Source organism: Coloeus monedula (genome assembly GCF_965178545.1).
Source record: "Coloeus monedula genome assembly, chromosome: 15".
In the NCBI taxonomy this organism is placed as follows: domain Eukaryota; kingdom Metazoa; phylum Chordata; class Aves; order Passeriformes; family Corvidae; genus Coloeus; species Coloeus monedula.
The window spans coordinates 10923770-10945238 of NC_138795.1; positions in this window are offsets into that span (position 1 = coordinate 10923770).

A 21469-nucleotide genomic window follows, 5' to 3' on the forward strand; every position below is an offset into this window, starting at 1 on the left:
GCGGATGGGTAGGGGCAGCAGAAGTCGCTGGGAAGGGGAGAACGTGCTTTGCCTCATCAGCCATCACAGACACCCTGCTCTGCTGAGCTGTGGGGCTGCCTGCCAATAGCCACCCTAACTGAGGAAAACAGCATCTGTGGAAGAGATAGAAGAAAGGAGGAAGCATCCATAGCAGAGTGAGCAGGAGCAGACAGCTCACTCCCTAAGGACAACCAAGTACCAATGTACAGGAGGTAATGCAGCGGCAGTTATCCGGAGTGAGTTATGCTGGGATAAGCTCTGGGATCCAGCTACAACCCCTCAGGGCTGCCAGAAGCTTTCTCTACCTTCCCTGAGCAGGACTGCACAGACAGTCTGGTTGTGCTGGGCTCACAGAGCGGGAGCTTCTCCTGGGAAAGGCAAGGTCACACTGTGGATCAGGCATCGATCTAGACTCTGCCACAGCAGGTTGCCTTGCTTTTCCCTTTTGCACATACAGACACAGCCACCAGAGAGAAGGAGCCAGGCAGGTGGCTTGCTGCTCCAGAGTGAGAGATCAGGATGTCCTCAGGGGACTCGTGTTTGGGTGTTGAGTACACAAGGAACATTTTAAAGAACTCCTGTTTACAGTGATGGCCCCATATCAACTCCCCACTGGGGAGTCTCCAGTATCGGCCAGCCCTCTGAGAGATGAGCCAAGAAGGTGCTGCCCAGGGGAATCCAAACAGTTAAGGTTTCCCACAGCTCTCTTTATGACTTTACAAGAGTCAAGGTCTTAAAAGAGTTTTTCAGCCACATGAAACCAGGCAGCCTCTTCCCTCTTGCCCTCTGGCCTTGCTCCAGCTTGTGGAGCTACATGGCTTCACTTCCATGAGGGGGCCAGGACTTCCCACACAACAGCACCACTAACACAAACCAGCTTTTTTCCTCCTGGGAACAGTGTCTGGGCTGCACTATCCTGAAGTCCTGAAGGTCAGGACTACCCTCTAGTAGCCTTCTCCTGTGTTTGTGCCAAGTGAGCATTGGGACTGGCACAGGCCAGGCGGTGAACAGAGGTGCACCCCTCACATGAGGCTCTGGAGGAGGTTTGTAAGTTTGCACAAGAAAAAAACCAACATAACAAACAATTAACCTCACTCACTTTTGGGTTACGAAATGGTGAGGACAACAGCGAGGGGACAGCAACACAGAGCCCATGTTCAGAGTCATCCATCTCCCTCCTGAGGGCTCTGGCCCAAACATCCCTCTGGCCCCATGCTGCTCCCTGATGCTGGCCCAGCATCCCACAGTCACCTCTGCTCCCAGAGAACACCCAACTGTGCAAACCCTCTGGGACCATGACCAGCCTCTTCAAGAGTGGTTGAATCCCTCCAGTAAAGACACCCAGATGATGATACTGGGAAATACCCACACAGAAGACAATTTTCTCCTGAGATTTGAGTGTTTTTTGAGAAATCTCTACATGTGATAAAATACTGACTGTGCAACTGCAATGATGTTAGCATGAACTGTGAGGGTGGTGAGGAACTAGCACAGGTTGCCCAGAGAAGCTGTGGATGCCCCATCCCTGGAAGTGTTCAAGGACAGGATGGACAGAGCTTGGAGAACCTGGTATATGGAAGGAGTCCCTAGACATGGCAGAGCAGTTGGAACTGAATGGGCTTTAGGGTCCCTTTCAAACCAAACCATTCTGGGATACATTGATTCTATGAACTGAGACAGAGTACTGGTTTCTCCCTTCAATATTTCTTGACACCGGACTATGAAAAGCAGCCTGACAAACACACTTTTACTACAAAAACTGGGAGAGCTTACCGAGGGCGCTATTCATTTGCTGATGAATTGCCTATTTGTGCAAAAAGCATTTCAGCAAGTCCCAGTTAAGACTGTCTGCTCCCAGAAACAGCCTGTCCCACCAAAAGCAGCCACCCAGTTTGCTAGTTACACTGAAATCTTGAGAATTACTCCCTCAACAGCAGCCTGGAAGTGCTGTTTTGTATCCATCCGTGCAGTTAAGTTGAAAGTGGAAAGCTGGGAAGGCGCCTGTGGGAACAGCACTGTCATGGGGGGATGCCTGGCTACAGCCACATGCTTCTGTCCTCCTGCTCAGCTGCAGGGATTGCCTGGGGGGAAGTGGGACCAGGCCATTACCTCTGTCTGGGTGGAGGGCATCCACGGACATCTAGAGCTCATAGCATCAACAGAAGGATCATGAGAGTCAGGGCTGCAATTTCTGTTCACATTCAATTTTGGCACTGCAGAGTTCACAAAACTTGCCTTTTGCAACAGTTAATCCTGGGTTTTGCATCCCAAAGGGATTCATGATGAGTCCATACTTGATCTGCTTGGAGCAGCCAACCTGCCCTGGGATGGTGGCCAGGATAGGGGCCCAGGTGTGTTTGGGATGATCAGGGAGAACTGCCTCACCCCCTCCCTATACCTACAGAAAGAGGGGTCAGGAGTGCCTGGATCACAGCCTCCTCTGACGAGTCAAGCAGGTGAGCACCTCATGGTCACATGCGCTGGGAGTACATTTCTCATGTGCTCAGGAAAATAATAATAGCAATTTAAACCCAGCACAGTTGGGCTGGGTTACCCATCAGGAAGGCAGCGTTGCACCCCAGAGTGCACAGCAACCAGCTGCTGCTGTCACCTTGGGCCCAGGATCAGCAGCAGGATGCTCTCCACACCCTTTCTCCACATTTCTGTTACCTTTGTGGCCCATTTCTGCTACTTCTTGGCCCCACTTCTGTTGCACACTGCTGCAGTGCATGTTCCCCACAAGCAAGCGGCCCTGGGTGCCAGCAAGCAGAGCATGGCACCCATGTATGTGGCACATGGAAACACTGACATTTATTCCAAACAGCACTTTGCATCACTGGATTTCTAAAATATTCCCATGGCAAAGAAAAGAGAAACAAATATGCAAGGAAGGACAGAAAAAAGTGGTTTTGAGGAAGGAAGAAGTGCTGGAGAGGTGCCAAGAGAGCACAGCCATGGATGAGAGCTGGGGGTGCCTGGCACAGGCGAACTTCCCAGCTGGGGTCTGGGCTGAGCAGGACTCCTGCAGCCTCTGGGCAGCCAGCAGTGACACTGGGCTCCAGGTCAGCCACCAGCCTGTGCTCACAGCAATCACCCCTGGAACAGGGCTTAATTAATTATTTTGGTAACAAACGGCTCTCTTGTGTGATTTAGTTTTCATTTTTTTCTGCTGGAAGTGATTCTGTAACTCCAGTCAACGGAGTTCAGTGATATAAGCCAGTGTGCTAACAGCCTCAGACTACTGGTGTATGCCTAATGCAATCAAAATTTTACTGGTCCTGTGCAGCCACACAATCATATTCTTCCTACCATTCCATCAGTGCCTGCTTGGGAAGAACAACTCCTATTGGGACATCCGTATCCTCCTGCCCCCCTGCATTCACAGTGGGATGGGGAAGAAGCAGGTGATTCATTTTATCCTGGAAAATGGGAAGAGTGTCCCATTACCCTTTGTTCAAGCCCCAAAAAAGGCTATTTACATTAGACTTCATAGCACAAAACCAAAACCAAATAAGCAGCTGTTCAATACGTCTGAGAGACTTAACTGTTCGCAGTGGGGAACTACGAAGCAGAGCCAGTGACATGTAATGGCTCAGAGCCCGCAGACCCTCCACTTCTCTCAGAGCAAGCTGGAATATTCTGTCAGCTGGCAATCACCATGGATCCGTGTCCTTGGGCACGGCACTGGCTGCTCACTCATTTCACTGAGGAAACAGAATTTATAGGATCTGAAATATATCAATCCAGAGAGGCAGATTTACAGGGATTTCATTCCAGTGAAACACTACAAGCTTTTTGAACTCTTTTCTCATGTTCAGTTCTGCAGAGCTCAGATCCTGAGATTTATAGTTGTTTTCCTGAAATGTGGTCAGTGACAGAAGATTTGCACAAAGAAGCATGCAGCAAAACTTGGAGCACTCTCCCTCACCTTCCTGTGCAGAAGAAAAACATGCCTTGTGCTCTGTGCAGAGGGTTCAGGGGACTTTGCGATAGGGATTCAAATCACAAATGGCACTCAAATTATGACTATAACAGTACAAGAGAGTCTCCATTTACCAAGGGGAAAGGGAACGTCAGCATTCGCAGGGACACATAAAGCTGTTAGTCAGATTGCATCACTGGAAACCATTTGTTTATTTAAATGAAAGCTGTTGCAATAATTAACATCTTTATGCAAACATGCACAGAGGCTGCCACAGCCGTGCAGTCAGAGGCATTTGGGGATGCTGTGTATTGCTTGCGGAGTATAATCATTATTATTTTTCCTTTTTCTCCAAACTCCGTGTAGGCATGCAGTGGGATATCAACCCTGGGAGGAGCCTCTGCCATTAAATGCAGCTCAGGTACTTCTGACCTTCTCCAGCTTGGCCAGGGAGCTCCTGGGACACCAGGAGCTGTGACAGCTGAGACAGCTGACACAGGCTGTGAATTCCTAATCACTGCTGTAATTAAAACCAGAGAGCTGATTCCAAGTCAGCCTCTGCTCTGCGACTCCACAAGTTTCTCTGTGTGGACACAGAGGATGAGAAGCTGGATGAGCCTTCAGTTCTAATCCTGAGGCCACTGTGGGTTGGGGTTGGGCTCAGATGAGGAAGGGGGACACTGACCACTCTGCAGCAGGCTGGGTTCACATTTCTCTAGATTTTATGGGAACAAGTGATCTAATGAGGTCTCCCACCACAGACTGTGTTGTGCCTCAGCCACAAATGCAATATCCAGTTTCATCCAAACCTGCAGATTTTTTTCTCATTCGTTGTACTTACACGGGAAAATTTGGAAAACTCATGGCACTTGGCCACCTTTGTATTTTCAACAAGTTTAAGATCAGGTCAATTTATTCTCTGTTTTAATGGTTCTACACTATAGTGTTTAGGGAAATGGTAATGCCATGCTTTACAGCAGGGTGAAGCCAGTGTTAATTACAGAGAGAAAATGCCATTATGTATTTGTTGGCATTACAGAGAGATACTGAAAACCGTACAGAACAATTCCCTGCTGTGAGACAGGAAGCCAGGCAGTCTTCAAGCTTGTAAACTGCCTGGGAAAGAGTAATGGGTGTGATAAACATAAAGGGGAAAATAGGAACACCAGAAGTATCTGAAACTATGAAAGATTCACTGTGTGGAAATCCAGTAAGCAGCCCCAAAATGAAGCAGGAGACAAGCAATACTCAGCTCACATAGTTTTGCAGGACTCCTAACAGCTTCTGTCCCACACATGCAATTGTGGTATAAACACATCACCACAACAGTGACCCAAAACATTTCACTGCTTGTCCTGCATCCCTCCAGAGCAGCCTGGGCAGGGGTGACCCCACAGCCCTGACCCACCACACATACTTGGATGCATGTACAGGGACCCTCTGTACTCTGCAAGGGGTAATCAGCCACACCTGGGATTCAGCAATTACTATGATTATTGATCAAGCCAAGGCTAATACTACTTAAAACTTTCTGAAACCATACCTGCTTTTGCTCCTCTGAAGTGACCTATCTCACTATAGCCCTTTTCCTCATTTAACGTCTCTCACCTTCAGACACATCACCCTAAGCCAACTCCCACAGCCTCCCCATGATGTATTGCTGCTTTGATTTTAGGGACAGTGCATTTTCATAAAAACTGTGTTTTCCTTTTAAAAAATGCCCCCTAACTACCAAAACCAGACCAAACGGAACTCTTACAGGTGCTTAATTTTACCCACTGAGCAAAATAATTGCCTCCCCCGTGCACAACCACAATTACTGTGTTTTACTTAGATCACACAATTCTTTGCAGGGTCAAGTAATAATCAAGGACTCAAAGCCAAGGCATTTGGCCTCATTGACTATGGTTACACTATAACTCAATGAGTTGTAATTGGGAAGGGGAAAAAAAAGAGGAGGGAAAAAAGGAACTGGTTTAGAGATAAAATTGGTTTTTTTGGATTATTATGCCAGTGCTCAGGCAACATAAGAGAGGGTGAGAGGAGACAGATAGCAAACAAAGGAGGAAAGGCACACAGTGCCTGCAAGGCTGTAGCACTTCTCCAGGGAGCAGGCACTGGAGAAGCACCCCATGATCAAGAAATGTTATAAAAGCAGTTTGTAACTTTTATATTTTTATTTTTACTAACGAAGAATATCCTTCTCCCTTTCCTTTGAGAATCAGACCCATCCAATCTGTGAAACTGGCCTTTTGCCAACAAGACTATTAAAGAACAGGGTTTCAGTGGTACATAAGCCTCTTTAGCTCAAATTGCTTTTGTGCCAGCAGAGCCAGCTGGGGGCTCAGTGCACCCTGAACTCAGGGTCTGGGGTGTGGGAGCAGACATGGGGCTGCAGCAATGCCAACTGCCTCCCCATTCACCCTCTCTCAGTACCCTCCCACCCACTCAGCAAGGCAGTTATCCTCAATGGAGAAAGGCTTTGCATCCGGGTCAAGCCTTGGATCTGCAGGAGAAAAATAAGGCAAATAAACTTCATGGCAAGGAGGCCAGCCTTGCTTTCCTGTGACCTCTGGTGACTGAATGAGTGAGTGGGGAGAGCACAGGGATGGATGAAAGAGACCAGTTCAGCATCAGCATGTGGTTGGGGCTGTGGTATAAACTTGGCCAAGTGGTGTATTATTTTTTTAGGAGAGACAGGGAGTTTCACTCAGGACAGAAAAAAATGTCTCAGAGAAAAGGCTGCTAAAGTACTGGGTCCCATTTATATATGGTATATACACACATACAATTATATATCTGCATGTGTGGATGTAAATGCTTGTGTGTGCATGTGCATATATATAAAATATATATAAAAAGTAGAATTTCCCCTTACTCTGAGTGACTGATGGTTAACAGCACTAATTGCATAATAACCATGTGCCCCTAGCATTACTGTAGTCATCTCACTCCTTAAAAAACTCTGACTAAATAGTTGGTGCATTAACAGCCTGGGTGTGACCATGGCACCACAATTCCCCATGGTTCCTGGGGACGGAGCTAGTGGCAGATCACAGCACTGGGCTCAGGGGCTTTGCTGACCCTCCAGCTCCCATCCAGCTTCCTGACAATCCCAATCCCAAAGGCAGAGACAAAGGCTGTGAATCTCCAAGCAACCAGAGGAGCAGCACTGGCCTCTGCTCCCTCCTGCTCTGCCCAGTTGGGAAATGCATTTGCAAAACACAAGATCTTTGCAAGCATCCACTAAAAAGGGAAAAATGCTAACAAGGAGCTCAATGTCCTGAAAGAGCCCAGTAATCACATGTAAATAGAAGTATTTAAAGTATCTAAAATATCTACAGCATATCAGTCCCTTGCCAAGAAAAATTATTCAATTAATAATTCAGTGCTGTGTGGAGATCTTACTTTAGACATTTGAGATCTTTCAGAGAGCAAAATCCAGTCCCCAGCTGTCTGGAAATGCCCCTTGCTCAGAGCCATGCACAGAACATCAACTCATCCTCATCCCTCTGCATCAGGTCCCTCTTCATCCACTGATACCAAATCCTCATGGAAAGCTTCATCCACCATCCCACACCTCCTCACCCACTCAGCACAGCTCAAACATGTGGACCAACCTAAAAATACCTTTTGCACCCGTGAGCAGAGTGGTGAAGCAGCCCTTGGAAACCACCATGACTCACACATACGGAAAAGCCATGACTGGGAATCTGGTCCAAATCTGCCACTTCTCTGGATAACAAAGCATCAGGAAGCCTATGCAAGCATTTTAAGTTTCCTACCAAAAGGGAAAAGCTCAATAGCTCTGCTGTCTCTGAAGTCTATCAGTTGCCTAAGGCACAGTAACAAAAAAGCTCCTCCAACTGCTAACATTCTTAAAATGTTACCCAGCACCAGCATGAGCCAGAGTCACGAGGTTTCATTGACCAGGCTAAAAACCACAGCCTGTGGTTGCAGAGAATGGAGTTCAGATGGGAAAACCTACCCAGGATATTTTTTGACTATCCCCCTCATCATATTCATCTTGTTCCCCTTATGCCAGTGTAGCTTCTGTGTGCTCACACCAAGTAGGCTCAGGCCATTCCTCCAAGCTAAAACAGAACCCAGCCAGAAGGAAAATCAAACCCCCAAATTTGTGGGGTTTTCTGGCTTTTTGTCTTCAGCTCTCTGGAGCCTGCTCACATAACTGTGCCAAAATCAGCACAGGGGCTGCAAAGTTCCATCTGGGGAAACCAGAGCCTGATCACTCCCTGTCTGCTTGCCTGGCTCACAGGCAGCATAGTCCACAGGAACATCGCATTGAGGTGATTAAAGCAGGAGAGAATTTGCCCCTCAGCCTTACAGCAAAGCTTGCAGGTGGCAGTGAACCCTGCACATGTTTGCTGGGGCTCATGTTGAAGTGCCATGTGCTGCTGGCATTGTCACACGGAACTGGATCCTGACACTGCATCGCGGGGCTGCTTTTGCCACGGCTGAGGCTCCATTCTGGACACTGCTCACAGAACACCTGCAAAGCTCCACCCTTCCCAGAAGTACCCATGAGCAGTTGTAAGCTTCAGTTCCTGTGAAGAATGACATTTGTTGGGTTGGGTTTGGGCTTTTTTTACTTTTTAGTGACATTGATGGTTGATTGTCCCATATAATATATAATTCCTGAATACTCTGTGTCAGGCAGCAAACAAACAGCTTAAAGAATGGCGTAAAAATAGTTATCTGGGGCAGAGTACAAAGAGAAGCACTGAATGGAGAGGGAGAAGGGAGCTAGCTGAACCCCTGACAGCTGGCTTGGCAGAGCAGAGATGTGAAGGTGCTTTGCAAAGAGCTTGATGGCTTGTTCCCAGGGGAAGTTTTTATGTTCACCTTTAAATATGGGATTTAAATAAACCTTAGTACTGTCTGTAGAGGCCCTGGTCCAGCTAAGAACCCCAGTCACCTGAAGGCTCTGCAGCACTGTCAGTGCTGGGCAGTGCAGAGTTGCAGGGACCACATGGGGACTTACCCTTCAATGCACCCACGTGGGATGTACTCCCCTCCTCAGCTCACTGTCCGGCTCATTTTCAGTCTCTCCACATGAACATGCCATAGCCAGGCCCTCTGTGGCCATCTCACTCTACAAAGCCCCTAGCCCATGGCTGGGTGGAGGCAAGGAGATTTTGGGTGAAATGCTAGGCAGGGAAGAAGCTGGTCCACAAGCATGCATTGCCCTGGCTGTTGAGGGCTGGTTTTGCTGTCCCCACATCAGGTCACTGCCAGACAAGGACACACATGTAGGCAAATCCCTGCGCTGCCAGTTCCCAGCTCTCCATGACCATTCACACCCTGCCCTTGGCTGCATCTGGAGGGTTACTGTGTGAGACTGGTCACAGTGATACAGGGATGGTTGAAGGGACAGTCCTGGCCCTGGTTGCTCTCCTGCTGCATGCACAAACTGCACAGGTCTAATTCCTGCTGGCTTCTGGCAGAGTGGGATGGATGACCCCAACCGACAACACTGCTGGACAGGGGCATGAGGGTCCCCTCGCCTTATGCCCACACTGGGGCACATGGCTGTTGGCACAGAACTAACTGTCCTGCTATAGTATCAGAAAAAGTGGTTAGTTTACAAGCAAATCCCCACCTGGCATGATCAGATGGCATCCTGGTCCCAGGGTAGGGTAATGTCCTCCCTGCACGACTCCCTGACCCACAGTTAGAGCACAACTCGGTGGAGCCCACACAGGCTGGGATAACCCACTGCATTCCAGGCCTGCCAGGGCAAGGAGTCCTCCTGATCATCTGCCCCTTCCATCACTCCCACACCTACCCTGCCTTCCCCAGGCACCAGCACAGGTATTTGTGCACCAGTCCAGGGGTACTGATCCAGCTGCAAACCTTTTTGCATTCACTGCTGCCATTTCTTTTGGCAGCAGTACCAGAATAAAGTGGTTTCTGAATAACACTCTGAGGATCCTGCCAGCCAATTGCATTCAGGCAAGCATGGGAATGCTTCATCCAAAGTGACACAGAAAACTAAACAACCTTGTAAGAGAAAAACTTCCATAATGCTTAAGACATGACATAGTGGCATACCCGGAGTTAGTCCTGTAGAGGATAGGGAAGAACAGGAATGTTTTTAATACCACTTCCAAGCCAGGTGCTAGCATTGTCTCTCTGACAGCTCAGACTGGACCAAAACACTTGGTCAAACTTCAATTTTGTGTTGCCTTCTGCAATATCAACAGTTATGTAGCAAGTGTTCACAGCAGGGCTAAGTAGGCCAGACTGCAGCTGGCATTGCCTCCAGCCACGAAGATCCTGGAAATCTGGCCTGTTGCTGTCTCAGGATGCTGCCTGTGCATTATCACACCACAGATTTTCATCTTCTGCTGCAGATGTAGAGAGAGACCTCACAGCTTGGGCCATATCATAGCTAAACACTACCTTTACTATTAGAAGGAGCATTTCTCTTTATGCCAATCTTACAGCTTGAAGAGCTCCAATACTTACTGCATTTAAAGCAAAACCATACGAAAAAGGAGAGGAATTAAAGGCTCTGCCAGCTCTGTGTCAAACACGTGCCCATGAGGACAGTGTTAACAACTGTCACACTGGAAACTGAAACGAGAAAATGACATCGAAAATGGGAGCTCACAAAAAAGTAACAGTAGTGTCACTAACTATAACAAATGCAGTTGTATCCCTCTCTTAGAGTAAGCTGACCATAATTAGACCAGGTTAATTACTAAGAAAGTGCCTTGCAAGTCCATGGAATCACAAATGGCATGGGTTGGAAGGGACATGGAAGATCATCCAACCATCCCACATACAAGGGGCAGAGATGCCCCTCACTAGGTCAGATTGCTCACAGCTCCATCCAACCTGGTCCTGTAGTTGTAGTGCTTTTCTGAAGGACCCTGTCTGCACAGATGGGAAGGAGTGAGGGGATCCCAAAAGTAAAGTACATGTGGAGAGAGTTTTATCCAGACCCTGTGCACACAGAATGTTACTGCCTGAATCTGCTCCAGGTTTTATCCCAAAACAAACCAGAAACTGAAGGCAGCTTTGAAAGTTGTTCAAAGCTTATTTGTCAACCTTGCAGTAAGGGGCAAGAAAATAAAGAGGCAGGCCAAGTGCCAAAAACCCAAAGGAAAGCAACTCCCCCCTCCCACTGCAAGTGGGGGACAGGAGCAGGGACAGCAGTTGGGGCAGGAGCAGCATGATGCAGCAGCCTTGCCCACTGCACAGACCTGCTGGCTCCTGCCATGCCCTCTGCCTGCCTGCACCCTGTGCCAGTAGCCTCCGGTCAGAACTGAAACACCCTGCCTGCAAACAGCTAGAGCTTCTCAAAATAATCTCATCTGTTCACGAGAGTATCACCATGCTTTTAAAGGAACACAACTTGACGTTTCTCTCTTGCATGAGATCAGTAAAACCAGAGTGATTACTGCAGAAAGGGCCATGGCATTAGGGACACTCTCACTGCCCGGGTGCAGAAAGTTTTCCAAGGAGGCCCCACAATGCGCACAGCCACCTCTGCAGCTGTACCTGGGACCATGCCTGACCCACCACACAGTACACCTCCAGGAGCAGGCAGGGACCCCGCACCTTCCAGGAGGGTCTCTGAAACTACTGAAAGCATTATCTTCCCATTTTCTTCACATCCCCAACCCTTTCTGTCCCCAGCATGCCAAAGGATGGGATGCACGAACAACATGCACGTAACATCACAACACAGCAAGCAAGAAACCACACTATTGTCCAGACAGGGGATTTCATGGCTACAGATAAGGTTTTCATGTTCTGTCCCTGACACCAGGGTGCACCCCCATGAGCTCTCACACCCAACACAGCAGCAGGTCCTTCCCATGTGGATGGAGCATGCTCATGGTTTCATGCTTGAGGAAGGTGTGAATGCACAGCATGGAATTAGGAACAACATCACACAGTACACTGAATGCTTGCAACCTACCACTACTGCATAGCTTTGGCAAAAGCAAGTTTTGTCACCAGCACCGGGACATCCCTCAGGCAGAGACGTACATTGCAAAGAGACTACACTGAAGTCTGGATGGCTGAAAGTTGAGACACAGAAAGCCTAGAAACCAGCAGGCTGTCACAGAATCCCAGAGTCATTTAGGTTGGAAAAGCCTTCTAAGATTATTGAGTCTAACCATTCCCCCAGCACCGCCAGGCTTGCCACTAAACCATGTCCCAAAGTGCCATATCTCCACATTTGTTAAATCCCTTCACAGATAGCAACTCCACCATTGTCATGGGCAGCCTCTTCCAGAGCTGAAAAATTCTTCTGGTGAAGAAATTGTTCTTAATATCCAACCTAAACTTCCCCTGGCCCATCTTGAGGTCACTTCATCTTGTTCCTCTACTTGGGAGGAGACCAACCTCCCCATCTAGCTTCAACCTCCTTTGCGGAGCGGTAAGGTTCCTTCTGAGCCTCCTTTTCTTCGGGCTGAGCTCCCCCAGCTTCCTCAGCTCCTCCTCATCAGTCTTGTGCTCCAGACCCTTCCTCAGCTCCATTGCCCTTCTCTAGACTCACTCCAGCACCTCAATGTCTTTCTTGGAGTGAGGGGCCCAGAGCTCAACACAGGATTCAAGGTCAACCACAACTAAACCAGCATGCTAGGCTCCACAGAGCTCCTGCTGTGGGAAACAAGACCCAATATGTAGGGTCAAGAGTTTGGGGCAATGAACTCAAAGGGGCAGAGTCCTCCAGGGAAGAACCCAGACGCCAGGCTTCATCTCTGCGTCACAGTGACTTTGCCCCCACACGTGGCTGGGTGCTGGTAGAGCTGCCCTCACCACTGATCCCAGGGGTGCCTGGGGTGGTCCCCAGCCACCAAGGCTGTCACTCCGCACTCTGGAGCCCTGCAGCCCACGCGGGACCTAAGGAGCTGCTGTCTCCAGTGCTGGGAACTCCAGCCAGAGCTAGGCAGGAGCTTTTCCTCCTATTAAGGCTGTTGGAAACACCCGCAGCAACAGGAAACTACCAAAGCCACGTGCCAGTGACCCCTGTCCCACGGCCGCCACGAGCTCTCTCGCATCGCCCCCTGCAGAACGAGCCCACCCACCCCCAGCAGCATCGGGGTCCCTCTGCACAGCAGCTCTCCCGCAGCCCTGCTTTTTGCGACTTTGCTTTGCTCGGCATCCCGGAGCCCGGCTGCAGTGGAGCTTGCGGACCCCCGGGACCCGCCCGGAGCCCCCCCGGGATGGGTGTCCCGCCTGGAGCCTCCCAGGTCCTCCCAGACCCACCCGAGCCTTGCCCGGGCGCAGCTCCTGGATCCTGCTCGGATTCCCCCCAGGCTCCTCACACGCACTGCAATAATAATAATGAAACCCCTGCCTGGACTCACCATCCGCCGGTCACCCCAGTCCCTCCGGTGCCCCCGGTGCCCGGTCAGCTCATAGCTGGGGCTCTGCCTTCCCAGTCCCCGTACAGAACTGCTGACTCCAGGGCGTCCCTCCCCCTCCCATCTGCAAACGGCTGAAAGAAGTTAAGCTTGGCTAATATCGGCTTAGGCTGTATTAGCGCAGCAGCAGCAGCAGCGATGCCCGCTGTAACCCTTGAGGTTCCACATCCTGCCCGTGAGAGCCACCTTCCAGAGAGGAAAATCCCACCCCCTCTGCTCCTGAATATTGCAGTATTTTCGCACATCCCTGTCATACTGGATGATTTACAGGCTCAAAGAAAGCCTTTTGGGTGCAAAACTGTAAAGCCTTCCTGCAAATGCACAGTTTAAAATTAGAAACAGCTTTTTTTCTTCCTTTGGGAAAAGTCATAATAAAAGAAAGCTCCGGACACTGAGAAAGTCTGTGCCACCAGTTCTGGTCTGCTGAACTAGAAACTTCAGACGTCGGATATGGGCAGACATTTAAATAGGCAGATGGTGACAGGACAAAGGGTAACGGCTTCACACTGACAGAGAGCAGGGTTACATTAGATACTGGGAAGAAATTCTTCTGTGTGAGGGTGGTGAGACACTGGAGCAGGCTGTCCTGAGAAGCTGGGGATGCCCCACCCCTGGATGTCCAAGGCCAGGTTGGACGGGGCTTGGAGCAGCCTGGTCTAGTGAAAGGTGTCCCAGCTGATGGCAGAGGGACTGGAACTGCGTGAGCTTAAAGGTCCCTTCCAACTCAAAACATTCTGTGATGGTCAAGTAGAATAAATACAAATCACCTGAATCAATAAAATAGTAACAGAGTAACTATTGCCAACATCATCCTTATACTGCTATATATATTACAAGAAAAAACCCAACACCCTGGTATTTCAGCCCAAACCAGGTTTTGTTAATTTACACTGAAAATAACAAGACCAGAACTTTGAAATTCATTTGTCATGGTAAATTACTAACATTTACATTTGAGAGATCTGGATGAGATATATTCTTAACTACAAGAACATTCCTTTCAACTGAAAGCCAACAGTGTCTGGTAGCTTCCAACTCCCCACTCCTGAGCAAAGATAACACGGGTGTGCCACCCCTGGGCCCCTGGGAGCCCTTGCTCCCTATCATCACCTTATTTACTGGTCATTATTTACTGTTCAATTCCTGCTTAGGACTCTTGCTGTTAGGAAGGCATTTGAGGGGTCCGTCCTTCCAGAGGCTGGATATCTGGCTTTATTAACACTGAAATTATTGTTTTCCTCAAGTCCCTTTTTCCTGGCTGGATCTCCACAACCGCTTGGCAGAAAAGGGGAGAGCAGAGGGAGAAAGGCTGTATGAACATTCACTATTACCCTAGTTAATAAAGTTTTTGTCTGACCTGTCCTAAATTCCACTTGTGATATTGGAGTACATAGTGGAGAATTCTCAAAGAACACTTAATACCCATGAATGAAGAGACTACTTAATGAGATTTCAGGCAAGCTTGTCAAATATCACTCCTTTGGGTCACACGGGGGGTGTTCTGCAATCAGGCTTAATTCATCAAATTGCCGGATAGGGCAGGGAGTACTAGACTGAGTGGTCTGCAGGTGCAAATCAGCATCACACTGCTGGCTAAATGGGACCTCAGCAATATTCACCAACTCAGATTCCTGTTCCTTTGTTCTTTATGAGTGACAGCTTGACAGAAACTTTGTAGTCAGGAAAATATTTTAGGTGTGTGAACGGCCCTGGGCTGGCTGGGCGCTTCAGTGCCGGTAGCCACAGTCTCAGCACATCTGTGTTCCTGATGCAATGCCCTAAAGGGGATGTGGGAATACTGATTTCAAATGAATGCAGGATTAAAAACAACATACTGGGCTATGGAGCTCTTCTTTCAAGCTCCTGCTGGTAAAGGCTGGTCTTGCCTACCACCATGAAGCTCACCATGGGCAATATACCCTCAGCATAGGTGGTGAGACTCAGTAAAACATGTGTTTCATGGTAGAGGCTGACCCTTTGTAGTGGTTTGGTCCAAGATACTCATTACTGTTTATCTTCTGTGAGATAAGAATTAGGAGAAACGCAAAGCAGCCACCAAACTTGAAAGAATATAATATTAACAGACCTAAAAGAAGAAAAAAAAATACCACACCTTCAGAACTCTTCTCCTCCCCCCACCTTCCTCCCTTCTCCCACTGACAATGTAAAAAGACAACCCTTAAGATGTTCAGTCTGTTTATCACTTCCATAATAACCTTGTTCAGTCCATTTAGGAAGAGGAGTCTCTCTGCTTGCATGTGAGTCCCTTCCCCCGACTTGCAGCTTTTCCCACAACTGCTTTCGAGGGTCCACTCTTGAAGGTTTTTGGGGTACAATTTTAAGGTTGAGCCGCTCAGAAACAAAAGTTCTCTTCACCCATCTCTGAGAGCATTTCATCTCTAAGAACAGAGGCCCTTCTCCTTCCCTGAGAGCAAAGGGTCTTCCTCATCTTCATCTTTAGGACTATCTCTAGGAGCATCTCTAGGAATTTCTCCTTTCCCATTTGGAGCAAAAGTCCTCATTGCTTCCATCTCTCCCTGTCCAAACTTCTCATGAGATTACAGCTGCTTCAGCATCTGCCTATCTCAGCGCAGATGCTTTTGCTCACAAGCATGAGTTGAAAACTCCACCCCCCATATCTTCATGAAATTACAATGGGTACTCTGACATATCATAGCTTCACAACAGAATTTCAGTTTTAAGCATCTCCTCTTTCTCTTCCCTCAGGTTTTCAGCTCTTCACAGCAATAAAAGGGTTAATCTCACCTCGGTCTTGCAGCTGGAATGTGGCTTATCGAAGTGGAGAAGGGGGGGAGCCAAGCCACTCCAGCTGCCCACAGCAAGGCAGTGGGGGGGGTTCCACAGGGGAAACAGGGCCCATCGGCCAGGATGTCAGTGGCCCGAGCAGGGCCTGGGCCGGGCCCACTGGCCCCTGCACGGGGCCTGGAGCCACCTGTCCCAGCACCGGAAACAAGAGAGAAAGTCTGCCTCAGGGTTTCTATTCTTAAGCGTGGATCACAGAGGCGGTCACAACTTTAAGTGGCTTAAAGAATTGTCCATATTCAAACTGGCCAGCTGATAGGTTCTATCAGGTCACAGAGGAAGCTGTAAGCACCCCTTTGCACTTCCAGGACTATGCTTTGCCAACCCATGACACCCTTTTACTTCCTCTGTAAATACCCTGAGCAGTAATTCCCTTTCTCTTGTCTTGCTTTCATTACACATATGTACAGTATAGGGACTCACTCTCTGAAACAATCATCAGAGGTAGGTGAGGGAGAAAAAAGGGAGGAAGCTGGATGTGGACTGCCTACCTAAAGGGAAAAATGATGTAAGCATACTCTAAGTAACATACTGAATAAAAGCTTTCCCCCTGCCCCAGGATTTTTTGCCAGGTAATTTGCAGGGCAGAGTGATGGGGACAGGGCTTTATGGGAAGACAACCTCATTTTTTGGACTCACAGCCAAGAGAAAGCACACAGTTCTCCATAAACAGGGATTTGCTCTGAGATCTTTTGGCATGGGAGCACAGAGAACAGTTCAAGTCTGTTTTCAGATCCTCCTGCATTTGTGTGAGCTGTGCCCTGCAGAAGAGAAAGCTGAGGGCTGGTGGGGCTGAGTGCAGAGATGCTGAGCATCTAGCACCCCGCCAAAGCAACAGGAGCCACAAAACCCTTTGAGCTTCAAACCAGGATGTGGGTGACTTCTGCTTCTGTAGAAATCTGCTCAAACTGCCCCTCACCTTAGAGCATTAAGTAGCAGGGATGTTTATACTAGTACAATTAGACTTCACCTTTTGTGCTCAGTCTAAAGCCCAGTGAGACCCAACGACCAGTAAAATCAATGGAAAGACTTTAAAGGACTTCTATGGGATTTGGCTGAGACCTGACCCATCCAGGAAAAAAAAAAAAAAAAAAGATATATCAGGAAATCACAGTGCTTTTAATGCTCCCAGCCAAATGGAAAGTTAAAGAGTCCTATAAAAAAGAGTAACCTATGGAATCTTTCTCTGCTTTTATACTTTATCAAAATTAATGAGAAACACAGATTAAGGTTGAATTTTAAACATTGTTGCTTATAGCCAGGAGAATACAGGATAGGGCACGGTGTAATGGTTTTAAACTAAAAGATGGTCAATTCAGACTAGAAATAAGGAATGGGGTTTTTATAATGAAGGTGGTAACACACTGGCACAGGTTGCCCAGAGCAGCTGTGAATGCCTCATCCCTGAAAACATTCAAGGTGAGCTTGCACAGGGCTTGGTACAAGCTGGTCTAGTTGAAGATGTCCCGGCTCATTGTACGGGGGTTGAACTAGATGAATTTTAAAGGTCCTTTCCAACACAAACTATTCTATGACTCTATGTAGAGTCATCAGAGCAGCTAAACAAGGCTGTACCACCAGGAAACCACACAGAGCTGAGATAGCCAGGGAGCTTCCATTTCTCTATGGAAGAGTCCCACTTGGCCTTTCAAAATTCTGAGGATAACTCAAAAAAACCCCAGCTGCTGCTGTGATTTTCAGGACACTCCCATAAACTAGAATGATAGCTCCAGTTACAGAACAGAAATCTACCAACAGTATCTTTACATTCCTGAAGGTCCATCCATGGAAAATCATGCCTCAAGTACAAATAAAAAACAGCCACTAATTCAAATAATGTGTAAGAAAGGGGAACTTTACTGCCTTGTGTTTCTTTTTAGTGCTCTCCTTTTCTGTATCTTCTGGTCAGATATTATGCTTTTATGATTATACAGCCTATATTTTTGACCACTTCCAAAGAGCAGCAGGAAGGAAGCATTCAGCACAAACAGAGCATTAATTCAATAATTAGGAACATTAATATGACGTTACTGGGCAAGTGTTTCTGCCTCCTCTCCCTCTAGCCCTCAATTTCCTTACACTGCAGGGATGCCAACTGATGGCAAGGTAACAAAAATAAACCCAGGATGATGAATTTATTGCTTATGCATCTCTTCCCAGCTGTCATCCTCAAAACACTTAACAGGCATCCACAGCACAGTCTCCACACTGCAGCTGAGCATGGTGGGTGCAGCACACAGTGAGGTGTGGGGGCCATGTCCTGGCCCAGTCCAAGGGGGACCCTCCTGCACTCTGGCACCCACCAGCCAGAGACCCCAACCACATCCCACATCCAGCTCCAGCTCCCCTGGCAGCAAGGGCCTGGCACTGTGCTAGGAAATGAGGGAAAAGGAGGGGTTTGGCATCATCTCATGGAGGGTTTTTGAGAAATCTGTGGTTGGGCTGTGATTTGAGATGTCCTTAACTATTCCAAATTAAATACCTCGCTGAGGTATTTAATCTCCTGACACTAATAACAAGCAGTTATATTGTTTGAATGTTTTTTAAACACACAGTTTATGTTTCAGGATCTTTGTTGTTGTTTCAGGGATTTTTATTTATTTTGTTAACTAAAGCAGCAATTAGGTTATTTCTATTTTTGTTTCTAGGCAGTTCCCTTTGCTGATCCCACACCCTGCAGCACCCTGCACCTTTCTGTGCCTGACACTACTGTAATTTGCTTTTGCTCTTGTTTTCACAGGGACTTTCAAGCCACCCTGAAGACATTTCTGTCCATGCTAAATTTTGCAAACTCTCTGCAAGTCTGTCTGTGGCTGCATATAAGTGACTTTTTATTTCAAAGGTATATGGCACATTTTTTCAGACTTTTGTTAGGGCTTTCCCCATCTCCAGCCTCCTTCCCCATACCTGCTGCAAAAACAGCCTTATAATCCCTTTTTCTGGATATTTTAAGCCTCCAAGATGCTGGAGCAAGGTTCCAAAGGGTTAAGATGGAGGAGGCCCATTCTGCAGTCTCAATGACCCAGAGCTTTTGCCTTTTCAAACATATTTAACCAAATAAAGTGAATAGAGGATATGCAAATGCGTTTTCCAAAAGGAAACACAGCCCTGAATTGTTGTTGGCAGGTCAGAGCATCACACCACCCTCAGCAGCCTCTCAGCTGTGGGAGATTTGGGCCGGAGGAGGAGGCGGCACAAAAAGATCCTTTTCAGGCAGAAAAAAAAAGAGGACCTGGGTATTCCAAGGAGACAGAGGGAGGAGGTCACTGGGGATGACTCCCCCGCCACCTCAAAACCCTGGTTCCCTGTGAAGGTGGTAAGCCCCTGGCACAGGTTGCCTGGAGGGGCTGTGGCTGCCCCATCCCTGGAAGTGTTCAAGACCAGTTTGGATGTGGCATGGAGCAACCTGGTCTAGTGGAAGGTGTCCCTGCCCTGTACCAACATGAGTGGGGTGTACAAGGGAGACCCACAGTGAACAAAGGTTCAGGGGACAACAGGTACAACTTAGGTGACCTTTCACAAGCTGCTCTCAGCTCCAAGGAGCTATTTGAACACTTGGCTGAAGAAAAGATAATTCTGAATTAGATCACCTGGAGTTATAGAGAATGGTTTTACCTGAGTATTGCTGTCTTGGTTTGAAAGACAGGTGTCTGCCAAGGAAGGCAGGAACCTCCCTTGGAATGGAAAATGTGTCCCCCATCCCTCCAAATTATTATAACTTTGAAATTACAGGGCTTTCAGGCAAAGATAGGGAAAAAGGAATAACAGTTCTTTACTAGTATATATATGTACAACAAGGCAAACAACCACCACCACCAGCAGTGACTACAAACAAAAGCAGAAACCCAACAACAGCCTTCTCTCGGCTGTCGAGCACCTTCCCTGTTGGTGCAGTTCCGGTCACAGCCGGCAGGGGCGCTGTTGGCTCCTGGCCGGGCAGGGCGGGTGCGATGATTCCCCCGCGGCTGCAGGGGCCGCTGTGGTGCGAGCTCGGCCGCCTCTGTGCAGTGGGGAATGGCGGGCGGGCCCGCGGGAGAGAGAGAAAAGGGGCTTCCTTTGCAAACCCCCAGGGGCAGCTGGTCCTGGTGCCCCTCCAGGTGGCGAAATGGGCTGCAGCAGGAACCTCGGAGCGGCGGCTGGAACGGCAGGGATGAGCAGACTCCGGGGATCGCAAATTGAAGTGTAGCACTAAGCCGTAAGCGGTGGCAGAGGCAGAAGCCGCGGGGGATCTCGGCGGGTGCTGGGTGTTGGGCTAAAGTATAGCAAAATTGAGAAGCAGCAGCAAAACACAGCGGGGCTGTGCAGCAGAAGCTGGGCTCCAAAAGCAGCCGGGAGACACTCCCTCCAGAGGGGGAAGGGGTTTGGGGTCCCGGGTTTTCCCCTGGGGCACCTGAGTAGATGGTGAGGATCCTGCCCAGTGAGGTTGGGTGTTGATAAGGTTCAACAGCTGCTCTTACGAGCAAAGGCTCACCCACAGTAGAGAAGCAATGACAGACAGAACCCCGTGGTGGCGGCAAATTCTTCCCACAGCAACCACAGCCCGGCCATCTGCCCTCCGATGCCAAGAGCGAGAGAGAGCACGGGAGGAGCCCAGCTCCTCACCCCCCAGCCAAAGTCTCGTGGTATCTCTGCCCTTCCCAAGAGAAAACCCCCCAACTAAGTGGCTGCAGCCAGCTGCACCCTCTAGGCTACATCTTTTGTCTCTCTTAAGTATCGTCGTTATCATCTCTTACACAACAAATGGGAGAAAATTTCCTGAGAGAAAGAAAAAAAAAAAGAAAAAATCCTAACCTTGGACAATTGGAGATACTAAATAAAGTACATTTAACATTTCAAAAGGGGTTCTAATATATTTGTCTTTTTTTCTCCATCATGGCACAGAATCTTACAACAAACTAAATAATATTCTTTCCGCTTGTTATAACTAAGTACTATTTTCTGCAGAAAAGACACTAAGTCTGCATCATTCACATCTTCTGTAATTTCAGTGCTTAGATCGCTTTCAACTCACTCAGCAGAATGATTGACAGTTTTCTAGATAATTTTTCAAAGAGGAAAACAAAAAAGTAAATTAAATTAGTCTAGCAATCTCAGTGCTGGTTCCTGTGCTGACCAGCTCATACTTGCCCATGGAGAGAGAGAAAAAAAAAAGGGAATCCCAGTTTAGCAAACATCTCAATCTCAGTGCTTTCCCTGCTCTGGCTTTCGGCTGAGGCTATCTAGCAGTGAGTGGGACACCCCAGCGGTCACAGCGACGTCAGCGATGTCTGTATGGCTCCTGAAGCTGATTTTAGGG